Source organism: Pygoscelis adeliae, unplaced genomic scaffold (assembly GCF_000699105.1).
Source record: "Pygoscelis adeliae isolate BGI_AS28 unplaced genomic scaffold, ASM69910v1 Scaffold77, whole genome shotgun sequence".
NCBI classification, from domain to species: Eukaryota; Metazoa; Chordata; class Aves; order Sphenisciformes; family Spheniscidae; genus Pygoscelis; species Pygoscelis adeliae.
This window is the reverse complement of record NW_008825216.1, coordinates 918558-943968: the sequence shown is the minus strand read 5'-3', so window position 1 is coordinate 943968 and position 25411 is coordinate 918558. Positions and strand designations below refer to the sequence as shown.

Below are 25411 nucleotides of genomic sequence, written 5' to 3'. Positions count from 1 at the left end.
CATCAGCTTTTACCTCAGTGCTATACAGCCACTTGGCCTGAAGCCCGCCTCTCTTGCCTTTCTGCCCATCATCTGTGTTTAAAAATGCAACTTTGAGATCAGATCCTCAAATGAGCTTTGTATCACTCTCGCCTTCATGTTTGTGAAATAGAAACAAGGAGTTAATCGGAATACGTTGCTGTTGATGGGATCATAGAATCTAGAATCATTAAGGTTGGGAAAGACCTCTAAGATCATCGAGTCCAACTGTCGGCCCAACACCACCATGTCCCTAAGCGCCGCATCTACACATCTTTTAAATACTTCAGGGATGGTGACTCAACCACTTCCCTGGGCAGCCTCTTCCAATGTTTAACCACTCTTTCAGTAAAGAATTTTTTCCTCACATCCAATCTAAACCTCCCCTGGCGCAGCTTGAGGCCAGGGATGATGGGTGTTCCTTGTTCTGCGTGCGCTCCTAACCCAAGTTAAGCAGCGTACCCTGTGTTAGAGGTGTTGGCGTTGTCAGCTGCCTGCGGACGCCTGTGCCAGGCTGCAAGCCCAGCCAGGCTGCCCGCTCACATGCGACGCCTTTTCCCCATCATGCACCTTTGTAGTTAATTTTGGTGTGTGGATTTTATGCTTTGGTGGAAAGCGCACTGTGAAGTCCTGCATAAAAGGAACAAAAAGGAAGATGAAATAGGACTTGAAAATGTTGTTTTCAGTAAAATGCTGACGCATAAAACTATCATCATTAAACAACAATGAATAAAAGATCTGAATCCCGAAAGGTCCGCTGAAAGCCAAAAAAAGGGCAAAAGAACTGCAAATGAAGTAGCTGACCAAAATACGTTGGCAGTGGTTGTAAGAGAAGCTCTTGCTGGATGGTGATGGTGTGCAACAGGCTCTTTTCTAACTGTCTTTTTAAAAGTGTGCTTTGAAGAGCAGTGAAATTGTTTTCAAATAAGGAACGCTCAGTTTTCACTATTTCAATGTCTGATTACGTTTTGTGTGTTTTGTTGTGTTTTTTTTAAGATCTTGATGGTTATGGCAAAATCTTTCATCAGCGTATGGTATAATGGGCTACCAGTTGGATGATTTACAGTCATCTGAAACATGATATATACTTCTCCTCTTCTTTGTCCATGGTAAGTCTTGTTCCTGCACATACTTTAAATTAAACACTTGACTTCAGAGAAGGAACTAAAAGTTTGCAGTGACCTGCATTGGATGTCGTTCCCATTGTTTTCATATGGACTAGCCTAGAGTTGTTAATTTACTGAATACATAAAAAATAGTTCTTTTTCTTAAGCTGTTTGAGGATGTTTTAAAAACTTAAAAAAAATAACCATACAAAATTTTTCTCTCTTTTGGATGATTTTAGACCTGTGCAAAGATCCTGATACATAGCTTGAAATGTCATCTTTCCTTTCAGATTGAAAGCATCTTCACCTCCGTGTGGAGCGTCTTAGTTCAAATTAGATGCCAGCCTAACATTCTTTTTGGTATCACACATACCACAATGTATTTAAGAACAAAATAACTGTAACTATGTTACAAATATAATTCAAAACAACAGGGAAAAAAATAAATTGGAGAAAATATTTAGAAAGAAGTTTTCAGTTTTATTTTTGCACTGCTTCTATGTTTTGTGCCTACAGTTAATCTGATTATAGTATCCGTGAGCAATGTTAAGTATTGTATAAACAATAATATTAAAAGCAAGACTCCTCATAGTATAACTGAACTATCACTTCTGATTTACAGTGTCCAGACATGCAATAATGAGATCCAAAGCACTAGTTGTTCATTTGGCTAAATGCATTGACAAACCAAATTTGGATATCAAAATGTTCCACTGACTGCTCTTTAACACACCAGAAATAGCAGCCCAGACTCCTGTCCAAATATCAGGTTAAGCATTTGAGTTTATAATCCCCACTCTTTTGCTCTTCCCCGTTTTAAGGGTTTTGACATGGCTCTTATGCCAAATTTGTTTGAATGGTACTGAATTTTCTGGAATAGTTGCTTAGCCATTGTTAAAACCTGTCTGTAAATGTGCGTTACCTTAAGTCTGTGTCTAGGGTTCAAGTTAGAAAACACATGATATGCCAGCGTGAAAGGTACCTTTCCTTTTCTATTCCCATTCCAGATTTCAGAGTCCTTAGAAGCATGCAGAAGTAGTGAGAAAAGCAGAGAGATGCAAGCATTGAGAACAGAAGAGGCAAATTAATGGCAGTAGTCAAAGCCATTCTTATGATATGCTTAAGTACTGTAATGAACTAAGACAGAAGCAATACAGTTTCCAGAGGTGTGTTCGCACTTGATAATGGAGGGATGTGTTTAAATATCTCATATAAATGGATAGAGAGATTTACCAGCAAAACTGGTTACTATTATTTTGGGTGGAAGTAGGTATTTACACAGTGAAATGGACAGACATATAGCACATCTTTCTCATCCTTTGGAGGGCATCTTCTGCCTGCATCTCTGTTACCAGTTTCAGCTGGCTTTGCATTTCAGATGATGTGTCTTCCAGGTACTAACCATACAACTCTGAAACCAGGGAGCCAGATAAATAGCAAAGAAAACATCACCTCAGTTGTTTCCGCTGGCAAATTATTGAGAAAAAAAAAAAGATATTGTTTGATGGGTTATCTAGCACCTGTTGATTCTGCGAGGCAGTTCCCTGGGTATTCATTGAGTTCTGCATTGTTCCCTAACCAGGCTTTTTGTTTGCCGAATTAGCCGATTTGCTTCAAAGACTTGACCTTTTCTTTTCTCCTCTTCCTTATCAGCAATGTGCCATACATTTCTGAGCCTGTTTTTGCATCCTGAGTGTTCACTGATTCATGATGAAATAAGGACTTTGTGACAGGTCTGGTGGAAGAACTAACTTCTTTAAAGAGAGAAAAGGATGTCTATCGCATATGTGTAAACACTGCGGGATTTTGTCTCCTTTTCCAGAGGTCTGCTACACCACATTTTACTGCATTTATTCCCTGTGTCCACCAGCACGAGAACACGATCAAGTCCACAGTGTTTTCTTTGTGGCCAAACTAAAAAGAAAAAAGTAGTGTGATGATGTCTTAAATTGTTTAAGAAATGCTGTTTTACATTGCGCTGACAATTTAAAAAACACTGCTTGCTTTGGCAGTCTTATTTGTCAGAATTGTTCCTCTTTGCAGTCAAACTCTTCAAGCAAAGAAGACGTGTGTGTGAAAGGGCATCTTCATTCCCCCCTCGCTATTGTATCCACTCAAGACTCACGTAGGCTCTCAAGAGCCCAGTGAGTTACCCCACTGCTTCTTTCTAACCAGATTAAAGCTAAGGGGGACATCAGGAAGTAAACTGAATGTCACCACACATGACGTGAAACCTAGCGGATTTTCTACCCTTACTACAGTAGCTTGTGGAATGACATCTGGGGGCTAAGTAAGCCTTACCTGTCAAATCGAAATCCTACAAGAGAGGAAATGCTATTCGAAACAGTAATATACATTTAGAATCTGTAAATTAATAATGATGATGATAATAGTTCCAGTTTGTTCCCAAATCCTGTACTCCGTTAGCTAGACCAGGGAAACCTACTGCCGAAAGATACGTTAAGATGATGAAGTCGGTCTTTTAGAGGAGATGGTGGGATATGGAAGAACTTATGTGAAAGGAAAATGGAATCTCTTACAAGGAAGGAGTACTGGAAATACAAAATTGTACATCAGTCTGTAGTTATTGAGTGTCTTCTGTATCTCCATTCTGCATTGGACCAGCTGATATCAACTTTGGCATTTTTTTGTAGCTGGAAAGCAGTCAACTCCACTGAGAAAAAAACAAAAGAAAAAAAACCCAAACCCAAACAACAACAACAATAAAAAGTGGAAAATCTTAATTGTCTCCTATGTATTGAGAAACTTCATATGGCAATTTAATATTGAACGGATTCTTTTAAAGAAATTGAATATGTAAAGTCAGCACAGGATGACAAAGAAGCTATAAAGAGCAGAAGCCAGGTGCTGTTTAGGAGACATTTATGATAACTAAAAAGATAATGTGTAAAACATTAAAGGTCAGGACATCTACAAACAAGATAAGTGGTTCAGACCATATGTTAAGTTATAAAAGTAACGAAGGAATTTTGAGTACGTAATCGCATCAACTTACTTGGAAGGGACACTGAAAATAAGTCTAGGAAGCTCAATAAAAAAACTGTAGCAGGTATCCCGAAGTCCTGATACTTACCAGCTGTATTGTCTGAGTGTTATACAGTATAGACAATCACTTGTAGGGACATCAGCAACTGCTAGGTAGTGTTACAGTTCTATTACCTGATTTAAAAAATAAAAAAAAAAAGGCAACAAGAAGAAAACATGGAGAAAGTCTAGCCCTGGATCTCAATTTCTCAACTCAAAACAATCTGTCAAAACCATGTACTGAAACCTCCTATACCAACACTAAGTAACGGAAAGGTTGCATTTTGGATGTTTCTGCTTCTGAACTCTTGTTTCAGCCTCTTTGTGCTAACGGCTCATTGCAGTTTACAGATAGTGTTGTAACTGAAGTGCTCCATTTTAAGTGTAAATCATCATTAATAAGTATTAAAAACAATCAATTTTTGTTATTTCTATTGTTTTCTCCTTCTTGTGGAAATTCAGGGTTCTCTAGACTGCCACTGATTTTGCTTAGAGCGTTGCTCCGTCAGAGTTCACACAGATGCATTTGGTGAATCTGGGTCCGTCCTGCCATGCCACCTGCTAGCCGGACTGTCCAAACACATCACGGGCTTCGTTTGGGTGCCAGAATAAATGGCATAGCAGGTACACTGAGAGAATCAATATGAAGCATGCATTATTTATTGAAGTAATCACGATCCTGCAGAGATATATCCTGAACTGAGATGCCTGCAGCTAATAAACAGGAACAAAGGAATAACTGTTAGTGTTTGTCTTGAAAATTTCTGGTTTGGGTGAATTTAAACTAGGTTTTTCATGCTGCCTCAGTACATTCAATAAAGTAAGAGCTCCCCTTTGCCCTTTTACTTTCATTTCCACACACTTCTGTATACTTCATTTTCAAGCTGATATTGTGATCCAGAAGGACTGCACTATGACAAGAGTTTTGAATAAATTATGCCACAGAAGCTTCAAAAGCTACAGAGAAACTGGCCTCAGAGTTAGGTATTGGTTAAAAGTAGGCTCAGTAACCTAAGAGGCATTGCTGCTGATGGCTGTCTACTAATGATTTTCTATTAGTAGGGAATCTTGACTAATGATTCTCTATCAGCATGTCCTGATCGATGCGCTAGTCAACGGATCGGTGTGTCATTTTATTTCCTCTTAAAGAGTGTCCCTCTAATGTGAGTGTGATAGGATCTGGCTTTAAATGAACTGCTGCAAACAATTTCTTTATCTGAAAGGAGACAGGAAAATATTTTCACTTTCTATAGGTTTGAATTTGTGCATAGTTTTCTGCTGAATTCATAAATTATTTCTGCCAAGTGACTACCTCTGTGGGCTTTTTGCATTTAAAAAAAAATAGTAAATGAGTAAAGATGCTTGGAATGAGAAGAGGCTCTGTGGTAACGTTACTGTTGTGTTATAATTCTATACTCTTTAAATGCACCAGGCTCTTAAAGAAAGTGCTAGGTTTAAAGCTCCAGCAAACTTGCTTGAAAATATATCCAATTAATTAATATTTAATTTTTAGCCTTTCTACTGTGCTAACGTAAAAAAGCAATAGCAGCCATTTTCTACAAAAGGCTAAGAGCTTGCCAGTTTTGTTAGGGTAAAAAAAAGCCACATGCAAATACTAGTAAACCGAGTATTTGTTTTTGTCCTTAGAATCTTAATCTAGGTTTTTTTTCTCATTAACAATTAGTGATATAAGAATATACTGCGAGTGCTTCAGATCTGTTTGGTTTTTTATTCTCCTGCTATGAAGGTGAAGTTTCCAATGGAAAACCAAGATGCAGTACAGAACTATCCAACCCATTATCAGTTTGATAGGGGAGGATCCTGGAAAGCTGGAAGGGTTTAAATGACGTGCGATCTAGGAGAGCCGTATCAGTGATCAACTGCCTTTGGTGCCCTAGCAGCACCAGCTCCTTCCCTCAAAGTTAGACGTTGTTGAGCTGCAGGAAACTGCAACTAACTCAGTGAGAGATCTTTCTGAAGGGAGAGGTGGCTTTATTTTAGATAATACGTAATTGAGTTGATTTTACCCATTTGTGTTCTCACACTGGCATGCTCACAGCACTGAAATACATGTCCAGGTGATCTGGCCAGCATCACTTGTGTGCAAGTCTGGAGGCCAGGAGATACCAGCAGTTGCATCCTCACCACCTCTCTTGGGTTCCTCTTGGTTGGTGGTGACAGATGAGTTTTGGGGAAGCTCTTTTATATGGTGTAGGACCCAACGGTTACTATATTTTGATCGTTCGCTTCATAATTTTGCTTACTTCAGTCTCTGTAAGTGTTAGGCAAATCTTCTGCCCAGTGCTTGCGTGTTCTCCTTTCATGTTTCTCAGGGTGTCTGGGCTGGCAGGAGGAGGCACGTGGCATCGCCGCATGTGGTGTCACCTCTCCTACCTGCTTACACTTCTGACCCGCACAGCACCCTTGTTTACAGTATAATTAATTACACAGTTTTAATTTTGGATACCTAACGAGAAAATATACTAAATGCTTACTGTGAAAATTGACGACCTTAAAGTTACCTAGGATTAAGCACCCAAAAAATGTGCCTAAAAAATGGAGCTTTGTTTCTTTTTAAGAAAAACTAAATATATCCTTCTCCTGTTTGGTGGACATTGACTACTGGAGGCAGATGGTGCTTCCTGTATCCCTGAGAAGCCTGAGTTTGATAACTCCTGGAGTTTCTCACAGAAAGCATTCAATAGGGACTTTTGGGGGGGAAAAAAAAAAAAAAAAAAAAAGTATGCTGCTTAGAGCAATCAGTAATTTCTTTGTTCTTTTATAGTTAGCAGGCAGAGTTCCTTTCTGAATGCTTATTATTTCAGAGGTTTTGGAGGTTTATGTTACATAAATATACATGTTGGGACTCAATTTTTATATGAGCATAATTCTGAAATAAACAAGATAATATTGAGATATTTAAAAGCTATGTGGCCCCAACTGTGGGAGTGGAAAGCAGGCCTTTGATAACCAGAGTAAATAATATTAAAAAAAAAAAAAAAGTGTTTTTAAAGAGACTGAATTACTTTTTTTTTTCCTTCCCCCCAATCATCTAAATAATTAGAATACTCATGAGTATTTATAAAACCCAGGGACATGCTGGCTGTAAGGCCCTTGGGAGGTCTCCTCCCACTCCAAGCAGGACCATCGCCCCATCTGCCCTTGACGGGGGTGGCTGCCCATCCCCTCCGCTCCTCGTCCCTACTCACACCGGGGGTTATTCTGTGCCACAAACCCACCTTGGCACCTGGGGAACGTCATGAGGTTTCTGTTGGCCCAAACCTCAATAGTATAAAGGTCTTTCCAGCTAGAGTCTGCCATCAGCCATGTCAGCACTCCTCCTAACTTACTGTCAGTTCTGTATTTGCCAGTGGGACCTCTTTGGTAACCAGCAGGTCACTGATTAAACCATTGAACAATATAGGCCACTGAAATTTACCTTTACAATGAGGCATGGATTCATTTTTAATTTTATTTTTAATTATTCTCAACATACCAGTATTACCGTATAATTTACCCAGTAGCAGAGAACTGTGATAAGGACATGTGCCCGAATTAAGCATAATCATTTTAAGACTCATTCAAAAAGAAGCTTCGCAAAGCACAACGTAGAAAGCAGGTAAGAATCACTGCAGTTCTGTGACTTGCAACTGATCAAATGCATACAGTATCTGTGTCTCCTCTAACTTTGATTATTCTCCTAGCCAGCATCAGCAATAGGAGAAATGGGGAAAAGGGGAAACTGGTAGAAAATAATAGCTTCTGAAAAGCAATTTAAATTTCTCAGCTCAGGGAAACAAAATCTAGGCTTTTGAAAGAACTAATGTAGTGCTTGAGAAGGGGAGGAATGAGATTCGTAAGTTTTAATTCATGCTGTTACAGCAGGCATCCACAGTTCAATTCTGCATTCATTGCTTTTAGATGAGCTCTATATTAAATCTGAGTAAATTTATTCAGAAATTTAGATAAGACTATTTTTTTTCCCCCTTTTACTGTTGTCAATAAAAGCATCTAGATATCGGCAGTTTGTTAGCTTGGAGAGAACTATCTTGTTGAGATCAGAACTGTTGCTAGAAAACTAGACCAGTGCAGATTTTTACGAGTAGATCAGTCGCACTTTCTGATAGAATAACTACTGTTTGTAGATAACGTTCACCTTTTCAGACTCCTTGGTTACACTGAAATGCTATTGGATACCCTTCTTTTCCAAAGAATTAACAAAGTTGGAGTAAACCAGCATAAAATCCTCAAAACTTTAAGGAGCATCTTTTGTGGAGTTGCTTTTGACAAAAGCGACGTAATCCTTAATATCCTTCTCTGTTAAGTTTAATGTCTGCTTTTCGTAAAACCGTGTCACACTTCCCCTTATCAGCTTTCCTCTCATTTTATTTCCCTTTGTATTATACTGTTTTCTCCAGCTTTACATAACGTCTTTTGACTGCATTTTATGTCAGTTGAGTGCATTTTACAGTGGTTTTTAGCAACTAATTTGTGCTATAAATTTCTGTGGGTAAGCATTTCTCTTGGCAAATTTTAATTTTTCTGCTAAATTATTTGCTTAAATGCTGCAGTGAACAGAATTGGTATCAAAAGTAGTTCTTTGTCATGTTAGTATTAAGGAAATAATAATTTAGATTCATCAGAATACTGATTTTGAATAATTAGTACCAGTGACTTAGTGAGACATGATATTTATTATTCTAAGCATTAATATATGCTGTTACATCTCAGTGTTAATTTGTGTATGTCATTAACTGATGTCTTTGTGTGGTGTGTATATATGTGTATAGACATGCGCACATATATAAAAAGAGTAAAGAATAGTTTAAATTATACAGAGACACTTAAAAAAGTTGTTTGGGGGAAAAAAGAGGATAATCTTCCTGGGAGAGATGAGCAAACTTGGAAAATAATTTCTTTCATTTAAAATAAAACCTATACTTTTTTTTTTTAAATTGCATGCTTTATCTGTGTTCTGAATCCATTACTGTGCATCTCTTATTACGCAGATCTTTATAATGAAGGTAGGATTCATCTGGTGTCTCTCAGTTGTCAATGGGGAGAGGCAGGCAACTCCAGAAGGCAATTCTCTCTTACATCTGTCTTAGATACTTATCTTGGACAGGGATGTATTACCCTCTGGAGTTGGCTGTGCATGCAATATTGTTATTTCCTATTTTAGAAGCAGGGCAAGATAAGCACGAAGAGCTCAATGCTTCCTATAGTTCTTTTTATTTTTTTGGAGCTACAGCAATTGCATCTCTGGAGCGACTGCACTTGTTCAAGTGGATTCCACATTTTAAGTGCACAAAGGCACTCTCAAAAGGATAGAAACTTTCAGGCTGGAAGATACAGTACTTTAAGCACTGTCATTGTGTAGCACAATAAAAAAAAAAGTCTTCAATTATATTAGTATTTAATCCAAATCGGTGGGGTTCTTCAGATCTTTTCTTTGATGGTTTGACGTTCACAGAAATAACACTTGACGTGTTGTATTCTACCTGCCGCCTTTTTATATATAAGCAGAATGTTAAATTTATTAAAACTAGGAGTTTGCAAAAAAAAAGAAAGATCGGGAGAAGCAAGACTTTTTGAACTATTTTCTACTTTTTCTATTTGTTACTGGAAAAGAGTAATGTATATCAATAATATTCATTTAACTAGTTTGTGCAATATAGTTTCTTATATTGAATCCTGTGTCACCTCTTTTCTTGAAAATCTTCATCCTTATTTTATTGTTGGTTTTTTACTATTTTTTCTGTTTTGGACAAGCTTGTGCTGCTCGTTGCCTTTCTTGTTGCCTATACTAGCTGAACTAATAAAAATCTTTGCCTCTGTTAGATTCTTCTGCCTTACACAGGATCAACTGTAAAAATACAGCAATGCTTCAGTGTAGTGTCATGCCTATGTTTACTCACTACAGTAGCTTTTTTCCAAATACTTGTTAATTCTAGCGTCTTTGCCATGTCCTCTCTTTGGCAAGAGCTTTACTAGTTTAACACGTTTACTCACCTGTGGGTTTCCATGGATTAGACAGTCTTCACCTTCTCTCCTAAGCGAAATGGGTGTTGTGGTGCTCTGTTAAACGGTCAGTGTTTCACCACAGCAGTGCAGGCATTTTAGTGGTATGGAAATTACTTCCAATTGGAGAATATATAGCTTTATTCAGGACTTAATACTTAGAGTCCGAGTTTCATCTTCAGCCAAGTGAAGTTAACAGCTTGACTCTGCGTTAATACAAGACCTTCTTGTATAGTGCTAATTAATCAATGCCATGCATTAAAGCTGAAACCTTTTGGATGAGAAATACCAGTAAGGTTTCAACCGTTTGTACTAATAAAAGAAAATGTGCCATTTGGGGTTATCCTGACCAGATTTCAGCTTGTATTACATCCTGCGTAATAACCTTCTTGCTACATTTCAATTACATAGCCTGCCGTTCTTTAATTCTTCCTCTAAGCTGTTTTGTCGCTTGGCACAGTTGAGCGGCTGCTGTGTTCCCTCCTCCAGGTGGCTTCGCTTCAAATGCCTGGAAAAAAATGATTCCACTTAGAAATAGGTAACACCACAGTAACATATAAGAGGTATTTAAAATATCTCATGGTCCAGTTTTTCCTGCCTGAAGGATTGTTGATATTTTGGCTTTACTACATTAGAAGAAGGAGAGAGCATTTTTCATGTTAGGAAAATAATTTAATTGCTTTATAGGCTGCACAGCTACGTAGCTATCAAAGAGCGGCTGAAGACTTTTGAGAGAGGATTTGTGGATGTGATTATAGTCAGGGGAGAGGAGGGAAGTGAAGGATTTGCCTCGAAGTGGTGAATCCTGTGAGAATTGAGGCATCAAACAACCTTTCCAACAAAAGCCTGAAGCAACACCTTAGCATCTACAGCAGGTGATGCCGATGAGTCTGAAAAGCTCAGATTAAATGAATGCAGGTGTTGGTGTTAGAAAATCAGGTCTCTAAAGAATAGTGCTAGTTACTATCAAGGGATCGTTCTTGCCAAAAGAAGTTTGGAGGTAATTTAAATTGCAGTGCAACTCGACTTTGTGTTGACTCCAAGCAAGGTCATAAAATAGTCATGCATATGATTTAGTTCTGAATGTGAGTCAGCTATGGCGTAGGAATACTCTTAGACTTCTTTTGTTTGGAAAATGTACATACTTGAGCTGATTCAAGCACAAGCTCACTGTATTTGTTAAAGATCTAGTACAAATTTTTAAAACCAGAAGAACTAGAGCCTAACTGAGAAGAAATGTTTCAAAATAGATTTCTTTTTTTTTTTTAATGAGGAGTTTGCCAGTTCTCTGTCCTGTGCACAATCAGGAAGAAGAGCTCTTTCAAATAAATCAATAAATAGAAACCTTGGAGTGTATGTAGAGGGCACTATTTAAATCCTTTTCAAGTTTATTAACATTGTGAATAAGTAAGATGGTTTGTTCTTAAAAAAAATGAAGAAAAAGTGTTCTTGCAAGATGTAGGAACTTCTTGTCCATTGTGTTTGGGTGTAATCTAGTTGGACAAGAGAGACAGAGAACCTTTGGCCATTTTTTAAAGGATGTGGCTTTGGGAAGGGGTGACTTCATTTCTGTGTTTAGAATGGACATGGTGACTCCATGTGGGGCAATGTTGTCCGGTGCTTCCAGCTTTTTGTGGGTGACACAGATGAGAGAAGGCAGGAGCTTGTAACTCTGATGCTATCCATGGAGGGCTGCATGCATCCTCTGCCATTATGTATGTCTATAAACCTGAGCTATTTATAAGATAAGGGCTAATTCAGCTGTTCCCGAAGAGTCACTGTTATTTCAGAGGATAAATGCTGTCATATTATCATCACTTCACTGAGTATTATGAGGCTGCTAACATTGACTTCCCCTCTATTTCGTTAAAGAAAGCTATAAACCTTGCTTGTAAGCAGTGTTTTGCACAGCTGCTTCCATACTACATTTCTGTGAGCTGTATCATTGTTGACAGAATTTTTTATTATGTTTGATTCTTATTTTTGCTCCTAGTGTTCTATGAACTTTGGATTGAATTCATGATTATAAGGTGTCTGATTACTGATAAGCTCCTAACTATTTGAAGAACTGAAATAAAGCTCTTTTACTTTGCCTCTGCCTCTCCTCTCCCTTTCCTTAAATTAGTCATGTAGGAGAAGAAAGCCAAAGCAAGACACCAATATTAATGTACAAAGAAATTTGTCATAATCTGGTTATGCTGTTACTAAGAATGCTTTAACTTGTCAAAGGTATGTGATACAATGCACTTAAAAAGCTGCCTGTGCTCAGCCAGAACTAAATTATCGGAATAATGGGACACTTCTGAAACTTGATGGACTATATATTATTTTTTTTCAAATACTTTCATCAATCCTTAAGGTTTCAGTTTTCTGATGTGGTAGGTGAAAAATCAACTAAGTGGAGAAATGTTTTTGTGACGGCATGATTAGCCATCCCAGCCAGGAACAGCACGGAACCACCAGACTTGAGAAGGGCTCGTTCGGCACTGAAGCTGAATGTGCTCCCCCTTTCCCTCCTCCCCCATGTCTGACCCCCAGGCAGCATAGATGTGTCTTGGTTTAACCTCAGCCGGCAACTGAGCACCACACAGCACTGTACCAGGAAGAAAATTAACTCTATCCCAGCCGAAAACAGGACAAGATGTCACTAACTTCCAGCAACATTTTGCCTGTCCCCACCAGTTCTTAGGAACTGGGAGATTCCAGGAAGTTTTTGAAGACTGAGGTTTTTGTAAGTTTCCCAAACTCATGTTAACGTTTTCCAGCATCCCAAAATAAGGTTAAATTCTGTGAATACTTTTTTTTCCCCACTAACTAAATCCGTGCTGCTTTTCCAAGAAATTAATTTTAAAACTATTTTGTTTTTCCCAAAGGGAATTTTGTGTTATGCCAATTAAAAACAATAAACCGTCACCTTTCCTCGTTTAATATGAGTAGTGATTCCAGTGTAACTAACGCATTATCCATGACTAGCTGTTACAGTGTGGGTCTTCATGTGCCACCCAGCTTATGTGAGGAATTGCACCAAGCATAAGAAGTAAGAGCTTCAAAATTCCTCTACTGTGGCAAAATAATTTTGCTCCCAAACATATGAGCATCTGTTGGCTGTAACCCAGTTCATTTCTGCAGAGATCATACTCCCCTGGCTCAACTGAGAGGACGGTGGTTGCTACGCCCCGGCACAAGCTCATTAGGAAAAGCCTGTCGTTGCTTCAGAGGGTCTCGAGGTGGAGCAAAATGGAAGGGACAGGCATTCGGGGAAACAAAAGGCAAGGATAAACCAAGTCTGGCCATCTTGAAACTGTAGTTGCACAGCAATAGCTAACATCGAGGTTTCAAAGGGAAGCCTCATGGCAGAGTGTCGTTTCATGACTTTGGGACTTGCTGCTGTTCAGATGTGAAATAGTGCAGTTAAGAAAATTATTTACAAGTTAGAGAAGCAGACTTTTCCAGGAGGTTACTTCACTTCTGTGATATCCACAGGAAGTTTGTCAGAGCTCTTTTGCAGTCTCTTAAAGTTCTGCAGATCCCTGAGATCTGGGGAAAACATGTGTCTCGTGGCCTACCGTGATGAGTGATAAACTAGCGTTATGTCTATGTTTTCACTGCAGTTGTGGGGCATACTTACGGAGTATATGGGTAAATTAAAATTCATAATCCAGGAAAAGAATAGGTGAGGTTAATTTAAGACATCTGTGACATGGTGGGAAAAGGCGAGCAAGTCAGTTTAGTAGCTAGTTTATGTGCTCTTCCACATATTGGAGGTATAACGAAAATAGAGAAGAACTCAGGAATAACGGGGGGGAGGCGGAGGGGCATTGCAAAGAGAAAGAAAAAGTGCATATGTAGTTTGAAATAAAATATCTGTTTGTTTGGAAAAGTGGGAAAGTTTCTGCTGTTCAAGGCTTTCTGCTACTTGCCTCTCAGGGTGGGAGCGCTTCTTTGGAAATCTCCTCCTTAGAAAGTAGGTCAAGCAGCTTCTGTCACCGTGGTGTTTTGTTTATGAGGGAAAGGGCAAAATGGAAATAATCTACTAGCAATGCTTGAGAACTGTCGCCATCTACTCCTTGACGGAGTGCAGATGGCAGTAAGTGGCGTGTACTTAGGGTACAAGTTAAATTAGCAGTATTAATTAGCTGTCTGAGCTCTCTGTTTATTGTTTTTCCAGCTGTGAGTCTTTTCTAGACACATCTTGTGGGTCACACAAAATATAATCAAAGCAGTGGACTCTACTGCATGTATATTTACTTACCTCTGTTTTATAATCTACTTGTTCAAATGTGCAAATTGCTCTGATTAACTCTGGTTGGTTAATCTGGCCCAGAGTGGTGGTGTTTGTGTCAACTTTTTTGTGCTTCAACATGGAGACTTTATCATTCAATTTAATTTGAAAACTGAAAAGTATGTGGACTAATATTGACTGGTACAGGAGTGATTTTCAGGACTTTAAACGGAGGAGAAACTGGCAGTGTATCAAACTTACAATCTGTAAATTCATCAAATTTAGATCAAGTGGAATGTAGAGATATTTTTTAATTATGCAGCTATTCAGCTTTTTCTTTACTAAAAGTCTGTTAAAATGTTCCTTATAATTTGGTCTTTCAACCACGTCTAGTTTGATGTAGGATAATGACCCTTTTAGTAGGGTCAGGAGAGCAGTTACTAACCTTAGTAAGGTGGTTTGGACTGTCTCGTTCAGTTGAAAATGTTTGGATGTAACCTTTATTTCTGGAAATGAACTCTTCTCACATTGCTTGCAGAAGGAATTACAGCAACGTGTAGTGGAAGGTACGATAGAATATAACATGTACCACTTGCTTGGGTCCCCATGCGCTGAAATCTCTGCCTGTCCCAGCACTAGCTAAATGAAAGCTGTTGGTTTCACCATGCATCGACTGTGATGGTGACATGGGTGGTTATCTTTCCTCAGCCGACCATCTCCTTGCTTTTCTTCAGAGGTCAGGATCAGCTCTCTGCTGGTACGCCTGCCCAAAATCTGAACCCGGGCTGCAGCGACAGGTACAGCTGTGCCACCCAGCAGGGGTAGCAGGACACAAACCAGTCCTGAGCTGTGCGATGCCAGTGTAGCTTCATGCAGCACTCCAACAGAAGAGGTTAAACGGTGCCTGGAGGGCATGATTTGTAACCTGGCTTTCTGCAGGGGGGTACTGGGCTACGGGCTACGTCTCCCAAGCGCTGGCAGGTGTAGTGCAGAGGGGACATTATCCAGGCCTAGCACTGCTTTGCAGTGCACTTCCCATCCCCCTGTTTGCCAACAGCAACTGATTGCTTGTGTCCCTCGCTTGTTCATTCAGAGACCTCCCTTGTTGGTGGCAAAGGAGCAAAATTTTCAGTGGTAACAGTGGAATAGTTACTTCAAGTATTCTTTGTAAGTCCTGATTGGGCTTGGTTTTGTTTCCTATTTGTATTTAGCGATTTGGCGAAATAATGATCAAATTGATGTCCAAATGAGGTTTACAGTGGGCTTCAATACGAATAGAAGTTTACCCTTTTTTTTTTTAATGGACCTCTTCAATATTTACTTAGTTCTGTAGGAGGACATGAATAAGCTCTGATGACTTGGTTAAGTCTCTGCTCTATCTGCATCTCTGCTTTTATACAGGCCTTTTCGGTCGCTACAGCACTCATTTCTTCTTGCTTGTGAAAGAGATTGCAGGTTGTGTTTTTCCCCCTATTTACTGATGGATTTATTTATGGGTTCAAAACTGATTATTGCTTTGTTTGCTGCCACTGTTGCTTTTCAAACTGTTTTGGCTTTTATTGAGGTGGTGGTGCTGTTTTGGGAGGTTTTGTTGTTTTGGTTTTTTTCTCTTGCTATCATTATCCTTGAAAGAGAATAATGAAGACCAACCCTCATTGAACGGAAGAGTAATTTTTATACAAGACCAAATGGCATAAACTATGTATAAATGTAGTTTAGGAGTTAGAAGGGAAGCTCTTAATCATTGGGGTAGTTGGACTCTGCAGCAGCTCTGAAATATAAATAATGAATTTGATAAATATATTAAATGGATCATACGACCCTTTGATATCGAGCACCTTGGTATCTGAAGCTCACCTTGCTAGTTCCATACATATACAATCAGTGGTTCACGGAAGCGGGGTGGCTTTTAGAAGCGTGACTGCTTCAGTAATTTATCAGAGACCGGTAAGACATGGTGGCATAGCAACATATCAGGACTGATTCGTTGTCAGCTAAATCTAATCGGGTCTGAAGAACGGCATTATTTATCCATGTGGGATCCCCCTTAAAACAAGCAAATACAGAACTTCCTAGCTGCAGCTCTTTTACAGAGCAGCTACTGGCATCAGGAAAAGCAGAACAGATAGTGTGGTATCTCGAACTGAGTCTCTTTCTACAGGCTATCAGGGCTCAGTAACCTAATCTGTTGTGTTGATGATAACTGATAAGAGTTAAGCACCACAGGGTAGGGCCAAAAAGGAAGTTATAAACAGAGGTCTCGCAGCACTGGGGAAGTATATTGAAATCATCCTTCTGAACGGTGTGCATCGCAACTGCCGGAGTGACAGAAATGGCTGGGAATGTTTCAGCACCTGAAAGGTATGTCAGAAGAGTCTTAGCACAAAAAAATGAACAGATCTAGATGTTAAAAAGCAAGATGTTAAAATATAAAAATGCTTTTTCTTACAGCTTTGAAGCACTCTTGCATCTGACAAAAACCTTCATGGGACTGACAAGTATTCCCCTCCTGCTCGTGCCTGCCCTTTCTCGTGCAGGCAGTTCCCCTTCGCCTCAGCTAATCCTCCACTTATTCATGAAGCCAAATGCACTGATGAAATTGTTCTCTTTATTTTTTTACTGTGCCCTGTGTTTAAGTCCTCCCCTCCTCTCCTCCCCACCGCCCCCCCTGCCCTTATTTTCTCAGACTCTGGAACGTGTAAGTCTCGTTTTTAACCTGAAGTCTCTATTCTCCCACTTGAAGATTTGTCAGCTTTCTGGACTCTAGCCGCTCCTACAGCCATGGCAAAAGATAATTCCTCTGTAGCATGAGACTGCCAGTTGAATGCAATCCATAGAGGCAATTCATTGATCTACTCATTAGCTTTTCTTTCATCCTGATGGGGCACAACCAAATTATTCCCTCTGCCTTTGCGATGTTCTTTCTCACACCTGGAGGTGTACTTGCATGCCCTGAGGTTACTTTATAGCAAGTCTTTCTTTCACGGCAGGTCAGGCACTGCAGAGCTGTGATTGTTCCTCCTGCCTTCTGCCAGATCCTGGTACAGTGGGTCTGTCCCCCCCTGGCCCAGGTAGGTGGGAGAAATGCCCAAGGACCGGCATGAACTGCCACCTGGAGCCTGCTTCTCAGGATCCCGTCCCAACCTTTCCTCTCAGCTGCAAGGCTTTGGGCCCCGCTGTGCAGATCCAAGAGGTCTGTGCAACCTGTGGCTCAGACACGTGTTGTTTGATCCTTTCGCCAGGGAGCCCGAAGCCTTGAACCAGGTTTCTCAATCACTGTTTCCCACCAAACCTGGCAAAACAAGTGAGGATTTTGGTGGGGGAAAAGGTGGGGGTATTGTGTGCACTAGCAGTGACTGAAACCAGCGAAAGCTTTTCTAATTAGACTTTTCCTTCTTTTTTAAAACTTATTTTTATTTTTTAATACAGTGGTGTTGAAGAAGCTGAGGCACTCTCAGCTGCGGTGGTAGAAGCATTACAATTTCATGTGCTGCAAAATCAAGAACACTATGTTGTTGAACTGTTAGCTTAAAAGTTCCTATTCTCTAAAGTTTTAAAATGTCATTGATACAACAATTTGCTAAGATATGCTAGCACTGCTTTACAGAGCTGTGACATTTTGCATTATAAAATACTTCTTGAAGCAAGAAGGTTATTTATTATCTCATCCCTCTAGGCTGATAACCAGTGCAGAGGTTGTCAGTCAAGACACAGATTACAGTATGTAACAAAAATTATTTAAATTGTTTCAGATGTATTTGAGCAAGAGATATAGAATATGCTAACATTAATTTGTGATCTTGGAATTAAAAACAGATTTATTTTCAAATAAAATTGGTGCATTATGGAAGATTCACATTTCAGAATATCTGGTCATAATAATAGGTTACAATACTAGTTTCATTTTTCTCATCTGAAAGGTAAATTAATATTTAGGCACACAAGTAAAAGTGGTCTTGATCTCTTTTTTTTAAAATCCTATCCTAGAAGCACTGAGTCTACAGAAATTTTCTGTACTCTGCAAATGCAACTTTTATTTTTTTTGTCTGCAGCTCGACAGTGTAATTTTAACACTGAAATGTTAATAGCATTTTCAGGGGAATAATTCATACAGTTCTATTGCTTATGTCACTGTCAAAAAGGAAAGAAATTTGCCAGACCTGGGTAGTTGTTAAAAGGCAGTGTAAGCTTGAACAACTTTGTGAAGGGCGCACGCGTCCTTCATGGCGCAGAACCCTGCCCGCCAGATGAGAATTGAGGACATCCTTCAGGTTTCGGTTTCTGCCTTGCTTTTTGGTTTTGGCGTCAATGGATGATATTGCTGAACTTCCCTTTGAATGCTCACAGTACTTTCTGCGAAATCACTTTCTCATGGTTGGCCCATTTAGGAGCATACCTGAGCCATGAGCGGGCTGGGAGACCTCTCTGACCCTATTAAGGTGCTGTAAATAATAACTTGTCTACTAGGATAGATTTACCTGACCCAGTGAAATGATTGTGTTATTTTTAAATTGTGCTTTGCTCTTGTTTTTAATATAGCTTCACGTTTTCGGGGCATAGTCTGGCTCTTTCCATGCTGTGACTTTCTCTCTGAATTTCAGCGGAACTGCTCGTGTGTTTAAAATAAAACATGTGCCTAAGTGCTCTGGTGGCCGGGGGCCAGAGCACTCAACACGTTGCAGGGCTGAGCCCTGAGCGCGTGCTGCTTTAACGTATAGTCTTCTCTAGCCCAGGATAAATTAGGATTAACTCAATAGGAAGTTTCACAGTACTGTGAGGGTTCGGAAAATACCTCGCTACATGGAGGGTAGCTCGGGCTCCTAGCAAATACAAGTGCAAATGAAGCAACGCCTGTGGCGTAATGCTTTTTTAAGTTGTCGTCAACTGAGGTGCTTTTTGTGGCTAATGAATTGGTCAGTTAATTTTCTCATCACCGTGTTCGAACTTGTTCCTGCTGTTGAGCACTGCTCTCGTCTTTTCACACGTTGTTGAAGATGGCGTTAACTTAACCTTCTTTCCTGTCATAAGGGCTTTAAATGCCTTCACGCTAATATCGAATAAATGGAGTTTGTGGTTTAATCTGCACGTAGAGTACATTATTGCTGCTGAGGAAGCAGAGGGAGGCAGGTAGGAGTTCTCCATTCTCTGTCTTTTATTCCCATTAGACCACAGAGGCACTCCAGGGTCCTTGTCGGCAAAGCAGTTTATGTGGTTTTTTCCATGGTAATAGTGACGTGAAGTGTGATACAGTTCAGACGTGCATTTTGGCAAGTATTATTTGGTAACTAAGTCTTCAACATGTGATTTTATGCATATTCTATTTTTCTATCAGGTTCTGTGAGGGAACTTTTTCTGTTTGGGGAATAATTAAAACATCCTTATTTATTTATTTTTTAATGACTTTCATTTGAATAAAAATCTGGGTTATTTTGCTTTGGATAAGATACCTAGAGACAGATAAGGAAGGTGAAGGTTGATGTTAACTAGTGTATGGTTAAATTTTGTTTATTGATCACTGAACTCTGGGTGGCTGGTTCTGTTGCTTAGTTGTCTGGTTTACTCTTGTTCTCCTTTTATTTTTCTTCTTTTTTTTTCAGTCAGCTAGTTTTATGTAAATTGTTGCACAGCATACTGAAGAGGCTTTTTTGAACCGTTGGTTTCCAGAGGATCTTTCTTCCCTTATGCTTGCCAGTGCTGGCCTGTTTCAAATCTGACTGGGCTGAACAGGTTAGCTCCAGTCCTCAGCAATCTCGGGGGGAACATTTAAAATGCTACACCAGCAAAATTCAGGAATTGTGCTTGCTGAGTCAGTAAAGCATGGAAAGGGGCAAGTGGCTTTCCAGTTTCCTGAGGGGAATCTCTTGGCTTGGTGACAGAAGATGAAATTATGGGTGTAGGAAAAAAATAAAACGGAGTGTATGGAGCTAGTAAAGCTTTAAAATACAAAAGCCAAAATATATAAACAAAGGGCTGGAAGTGGGGCAGGCCTGGGGCTGGGAGTTGCAGAATGTGACGTGGTAGAGGGCCGCAGCTGGACATCTAAAGTTTTGGGGATTTTCTCAAAAAAACTCGACCGACCAACCAACCAAGCAGACAAACAGAAAAATCCTGCAGTCTCAACTGTGGTGATGGAGAGGTATAAATAATACTGAAAATACACTAGCAATTCAGAGTGGTTGCAATGGGTTCTCTGTCTAAGAATCACAGCTGGTTTTTGTTCTGTGTAGGGGGCTATTTTCCCCCCTTCCACAATTACAGTTCAGTCCTCAAATGAACTTCCATACGATGAAACATTTTGGTTTCCTAAACTTGCCTTGGCTGCTGTAGCTGATAGATTGTCCTGCTGGGTGGTACTGCTGCCTGTGAGCTAGTGTGAAGTGGCTTGCTTATTCCCCTACCTATTGCAGTTGGTTATTTCCAAGCAAGTTTAATTGTGTATTTCTAGTCAAAATGTATGCTGGCATCTGCTAAGTGCAAAGTGCTTATGGTGAATGCAAATAAACGGAGCGTATGGTTTGCCTCTTTTCTTCAGACACTGTAGATAGTGAAATAACAACTGTTAAGCCAGGTTTTGTGCTTTTTTGTATCCTCTGCAACACCATACCTATTTCTCCACAGTAATTCTAAAGCCCGTTACTTGCCTTTTTCTCCCTTTGTTCCTTTTTTCAGCAGAGATCAAATCCCTTCTCTCTACAAATTTTTTTTTCCACTTAATTCATGGAAAGAAAATGTCACGTACACACAAAGTCCAGTGATCTTGTGAGAAAACTTTTATTGTAGAGTGCCAATAAAAATAGAGGATGAAGAAAAATGGTCCAAAATCTAAAATAGGCAAAAGGTCCAAAAAGGTATTTATTGGATGTTATGCTGCTTGATGGATATATGTGACTTCCGTGCTTGCCAAAATCTACAGGTTAGGAGGTAGCAAAGAAACACATTCTTGTGTTTAGGGAGATCTTCCTGTATGCTATTCAGATAATATTTAAATAGTCCTTAAAAGATGTTATACTCAGCATGAAGAGAAGTCGGCATAGAAGTAGGTAGAAAACAATAAGAGCTAATATTGTTATGCTCAGACCTTTGCACTTTTCTGGGAAGAAAAAAAAAAAAGAAGCAAAGGCTACTTTAAGGTAGAAAGGACATCTGGAGGTACCTTGTTCAGTCCACTGCTCAAATGAGGGCTAACTTCATAGTTCGACTGGGCTGTGCCCTGAGCCTTGGTCACCCAAGTTTTGAAAATGTCCAAGGGTGGGGCCTCCCACCCTCCCTGGCTTCTGGCGTTGCCTCTGCTCAGCCTCCTGGTTCCAGTGTGGTATTGCCAGGTTCCTCTGGCTACCAGCACCTCCAGGAGGCAGAGAGACAAGTCAGCTTCTGCCTGTTCAGAGCCATGTGAAACCTGTGAGATGGAGAGTACAGAGATTTTTAGCAGAAATACAAGGACCTCAGAGATGAGAGGACAAAACTGCTCCTTTAAGATTTGAAAAGCAAAATAGTAGATAAATAAGCAGGTTTCTTCCACTCCTGGTAGCAAGTGCTGTTGCTTTGATTAAAATCTGGAAGGAATACACGGCTACCTTGCTAGAAAGCAATGCTCGCATTTTTCAAAGGGGAAACAAAGTCTTATCATCTTTAATTATGATGGAGATGAAGAGCTTTCTAAACAGCAAAATCTTTGCAGAATTGTGCTAAGTCTTTCAAGATTGCAATAAAATATGACTACGTAGAGCATAGCTCTATCTTCACTAGTAGTATCTCTTTGCTAAGTGGGTTATCACTGCCAATAGTCAAAAGTTGCTCTGTGTCACAAGCCATTGTAACTCACTGTGGTACTAAAATATATTTATTTCTTACTGAACTACCCTCAAACACCCTACAAGATATTTCAGGATACATGATACTGCAGCAGTGGTTTTACATAATATAAGGAAATAATAAGCTTTTTCATGTTGTATGGATGTTTATGATTTGAAAAGTCAATATTTATTACCATTAAAGGATATGTTGTTGAGAAAGAGTAAGCCGATGTTTGTGGATATAAGTAATCCTACAAAAGACTGATTAGGATGATTGCCATTTGCTTTCTTTTTATGGAGCATAATGACAGGCTTCAGATGTGTTTTCCACTGAGCTCCCTCTGAAGGAGCTCAGCAACCATAGAATAATGATGTCAGAAAGCAGTCTGTGTTTCCGCTCGATTAGCTCATGTCACTTTTGTCTCTTTTCTGAATTAGCTTTAAAATCCTGCTAAATCCTTCCATTGCTCTGTACATGCCTCAACCCGTTCTGTCAAATCGTAGGGGATGATGCTTATGAAAGCATCTTGCTGAATCATCTGGAGCATCTCTGGGGTTTCTCTGGCTGTAGCACGGCAGCGTGCTGAGCCCGGGGAGGACGGGGCTGATGACAAGGAAAGGCCCGTTCCTTGGAGGGAAGAGGGCTGCCCCCAAGGGACATCCCTCCTTGGTGGCTACCGGGCAAAGCCTCTAGTCATGTAGGAGCAGATTATTATGCTGTGTGGCCACCTAAATGCATGGTCATAGCCAGGGTCCCCTTTTGCCTGTCCTGGAAAGATAGCTCAGAGGCTGCTTATGACTCTGGGTGCTTTGGGAAGGATATTTGTTTTACTCTTCCCAGCAAATCACATCATGAACTGTCTCCTGCACTTAGAATGATTTATTCTGAAATGGTATGAGCAAATGTTCCTTTGATAGCCACCCATCCAGGAGCATTAGCAGAAAACAGTTGTGGTAGCCTGACTTCATAATAAAAGTTACAGAAATTTGTAAGGGGGCTCATCGTTGTTGCTCTGCATCGGAGCACTTGAGCAGGTTCCAGTCCTTGTATGTCCAGCGATAGCTATAAGCCTGCTGCTTTTTCCTTACGGTGATTCTGGGTGATCTGCTCACCTCCAGAGGGAGAAGAGGTATGGATATGTTGTGACAGAAGAGAGAAATCTTGTTTAAGATTTGGAGTGATACTACAGATGCGATTATGAGGAGATACCTCAATGAAGTTTGAGAGTCTGACAAAACGCAAACGTTTGAGGAAGTGACACTGTATTTGGTCAAGTCCTTGTGCTGCGGGTATTTTACAGAGCTTTAAGTTTTTCCTTTTGTTCAATAAAACAGCACTAAAATCTAACCCAAAAGTAAACCCAACAAAGAAAAAAAAAATTCTGTCCTTTATAATATTGTTCCAGGCAGCACAAAAGGGATAAATAACATTAAGTACTGGCATTCAAAGTTTCCTTTGTTTTCCACAGGCTTCTGTGTTTTTATATCTTTCATTGCTATTTCTCTATGAGAATAAAAGGCAGAAAAGTTTTCTAACAATATATCAGCAGCTTGTTCTGATTTCTGTATGCTAAGGATGTGTCCTCTACCAGGGGTTTTGGGGGGGAGAAATAATTTTAATAATCTATGTAATATTTCTCATAATAAATCACTTCTAAGAAAAGCAAAATCTCTAACACAGAGAGAGATCTCTAATACCAGTTAGAGTCTAACAACATCTAGAATTAAACTATTTTATCCTTTGGTAAGTTACCTGTAATCGTTCACAAAATGCTGTATCCTAGTTTGTAATTTTCTGGTGCAGAAGAATAAGTATTGATGAAGTGGTGAATGCTTATAAAGCCTTTTCATGGCATGCTATCTTTAATGAGAATCTTGCAGTCTGCAGCTGGGATCAGGATAATATATTGCCTGTGACTAAGCATTATGGAAACTTTCAGACTTGCTTAAGATCAAAGAATTCAAAGCTTTTAACTCTGTCCGTTGATTGTTACCTTAGTTGATTATAGACATATGTATGCATTCACATTACATAGAGCTGAGTTCATACATCGCACTTAAATGAGGTACTGAGCAGGAACTTGGGCATCCAGCACAAAAATGTCCTAATTCGTTGGTGAAGGATAGCTCAGAAATGGAGAGCTGGCGCAGCCGTCATCTGGAAAGGAGGCATGGCAGGACTCCAGCCTCCCGCCTGAACTTTCCATTTGTGTCGAGCAATGCAGAAAATGGCTCAAGTCTCTTACAACTCGGAGCGTTACAGCAGAGAGGCTGTATAGGAAACACTTGAGACCTGGGAACTAATTACAGGAGCACTTCTGCAGTCTGTTCTGGAAAAAGTGGAGGAGGAGAAGTGCCCGTATGCTTAGGTACAAGTGAGAAGGAGTGAGGAGGAAGGAATATTCAGCTCAGTGAAACTCCTACAGATGAACAGTCCCTGTCCTTGCATACTGATTTGCATATTCAACAACACTCCATAACAATAATTCTCAAAAGAAAAGTTGGAGGAACTTAATAGACCATTTCTGCTATAGAGCAAGGGAAACTATGCGGGAGATGCAAAATCGGTATCCCAGGACAGAGAGGAAGTCTGGATACAAACCCTGGCTTAAAATTCATCCTACCCTGCGATGCATGGGGCCGGCCATGGTTTGCAGCCCAGCCACGAGCACTTCACCTCCTGAGGGTCTGCAGCCACCTGCCTTGGGCAGCCACGTGCTGCCCCAGGGCACCCACTGCCTCTCTCCCCCAAAGCCCCTGGGGATGCCTTCGCTCAGGAGCAGCCTGGCACAGCTGCTTGGTGTCATGTGCTGAAGGTATCCAGGAGAGGGCAAGGGAGCTACAACAAATAATGGCAGGCTCAGAGGGAAGCCTGCAGCCTGCACTAAACGTTCTCATAGCAGAAAACAGTAGCTCCCTGGCCTTCCTACCTTTGAAGAGTTGGGCTGACGGGTACCAATGATGCTCTCTCCCATCCTTTTCTCATCCCTCACCTCTGCTGCAGTCTTCTTCATCAGTCAAAGGTAATCTTGCAACCACGCACTTAAAAATCAAAAGCAAAATTTATCCTTTAACTCCTGTTCAGTCTCCCTGCCCCAGCTTTTTTACATGATATTAGAAAGCAAATAGTCTCTTCCATGCCAGTTTTCCCTTTCCTTTTCATGTTTGCTTGTGTGTATGTGCGTAACTTTTCTTCCAAGCCTAGC

General features: G+C 40.1%; 1 protein-coding gene across 1 annotated transcript in view; it reads left to right on the top strand.

Moving 5' to 3' along the window:
- Positions 1–1014: 1014 nt before the first annotated feature.
- CHRM3 (cholinergic receptor, muscarinic 3) overlaps positions 1015–25411 on the top strand; it is a 205748-nt gene continuing 181351 nt past the window's right edge. Inside the window, exon 1 of the mRNA XM_009329156.1 lies at positions 1015–1127. The gene's annotated coding sequence lies outside the window, so the exon portion shown is untranslated. The remainder of the gene's footprint in view (positions 1128–25411) is intronic.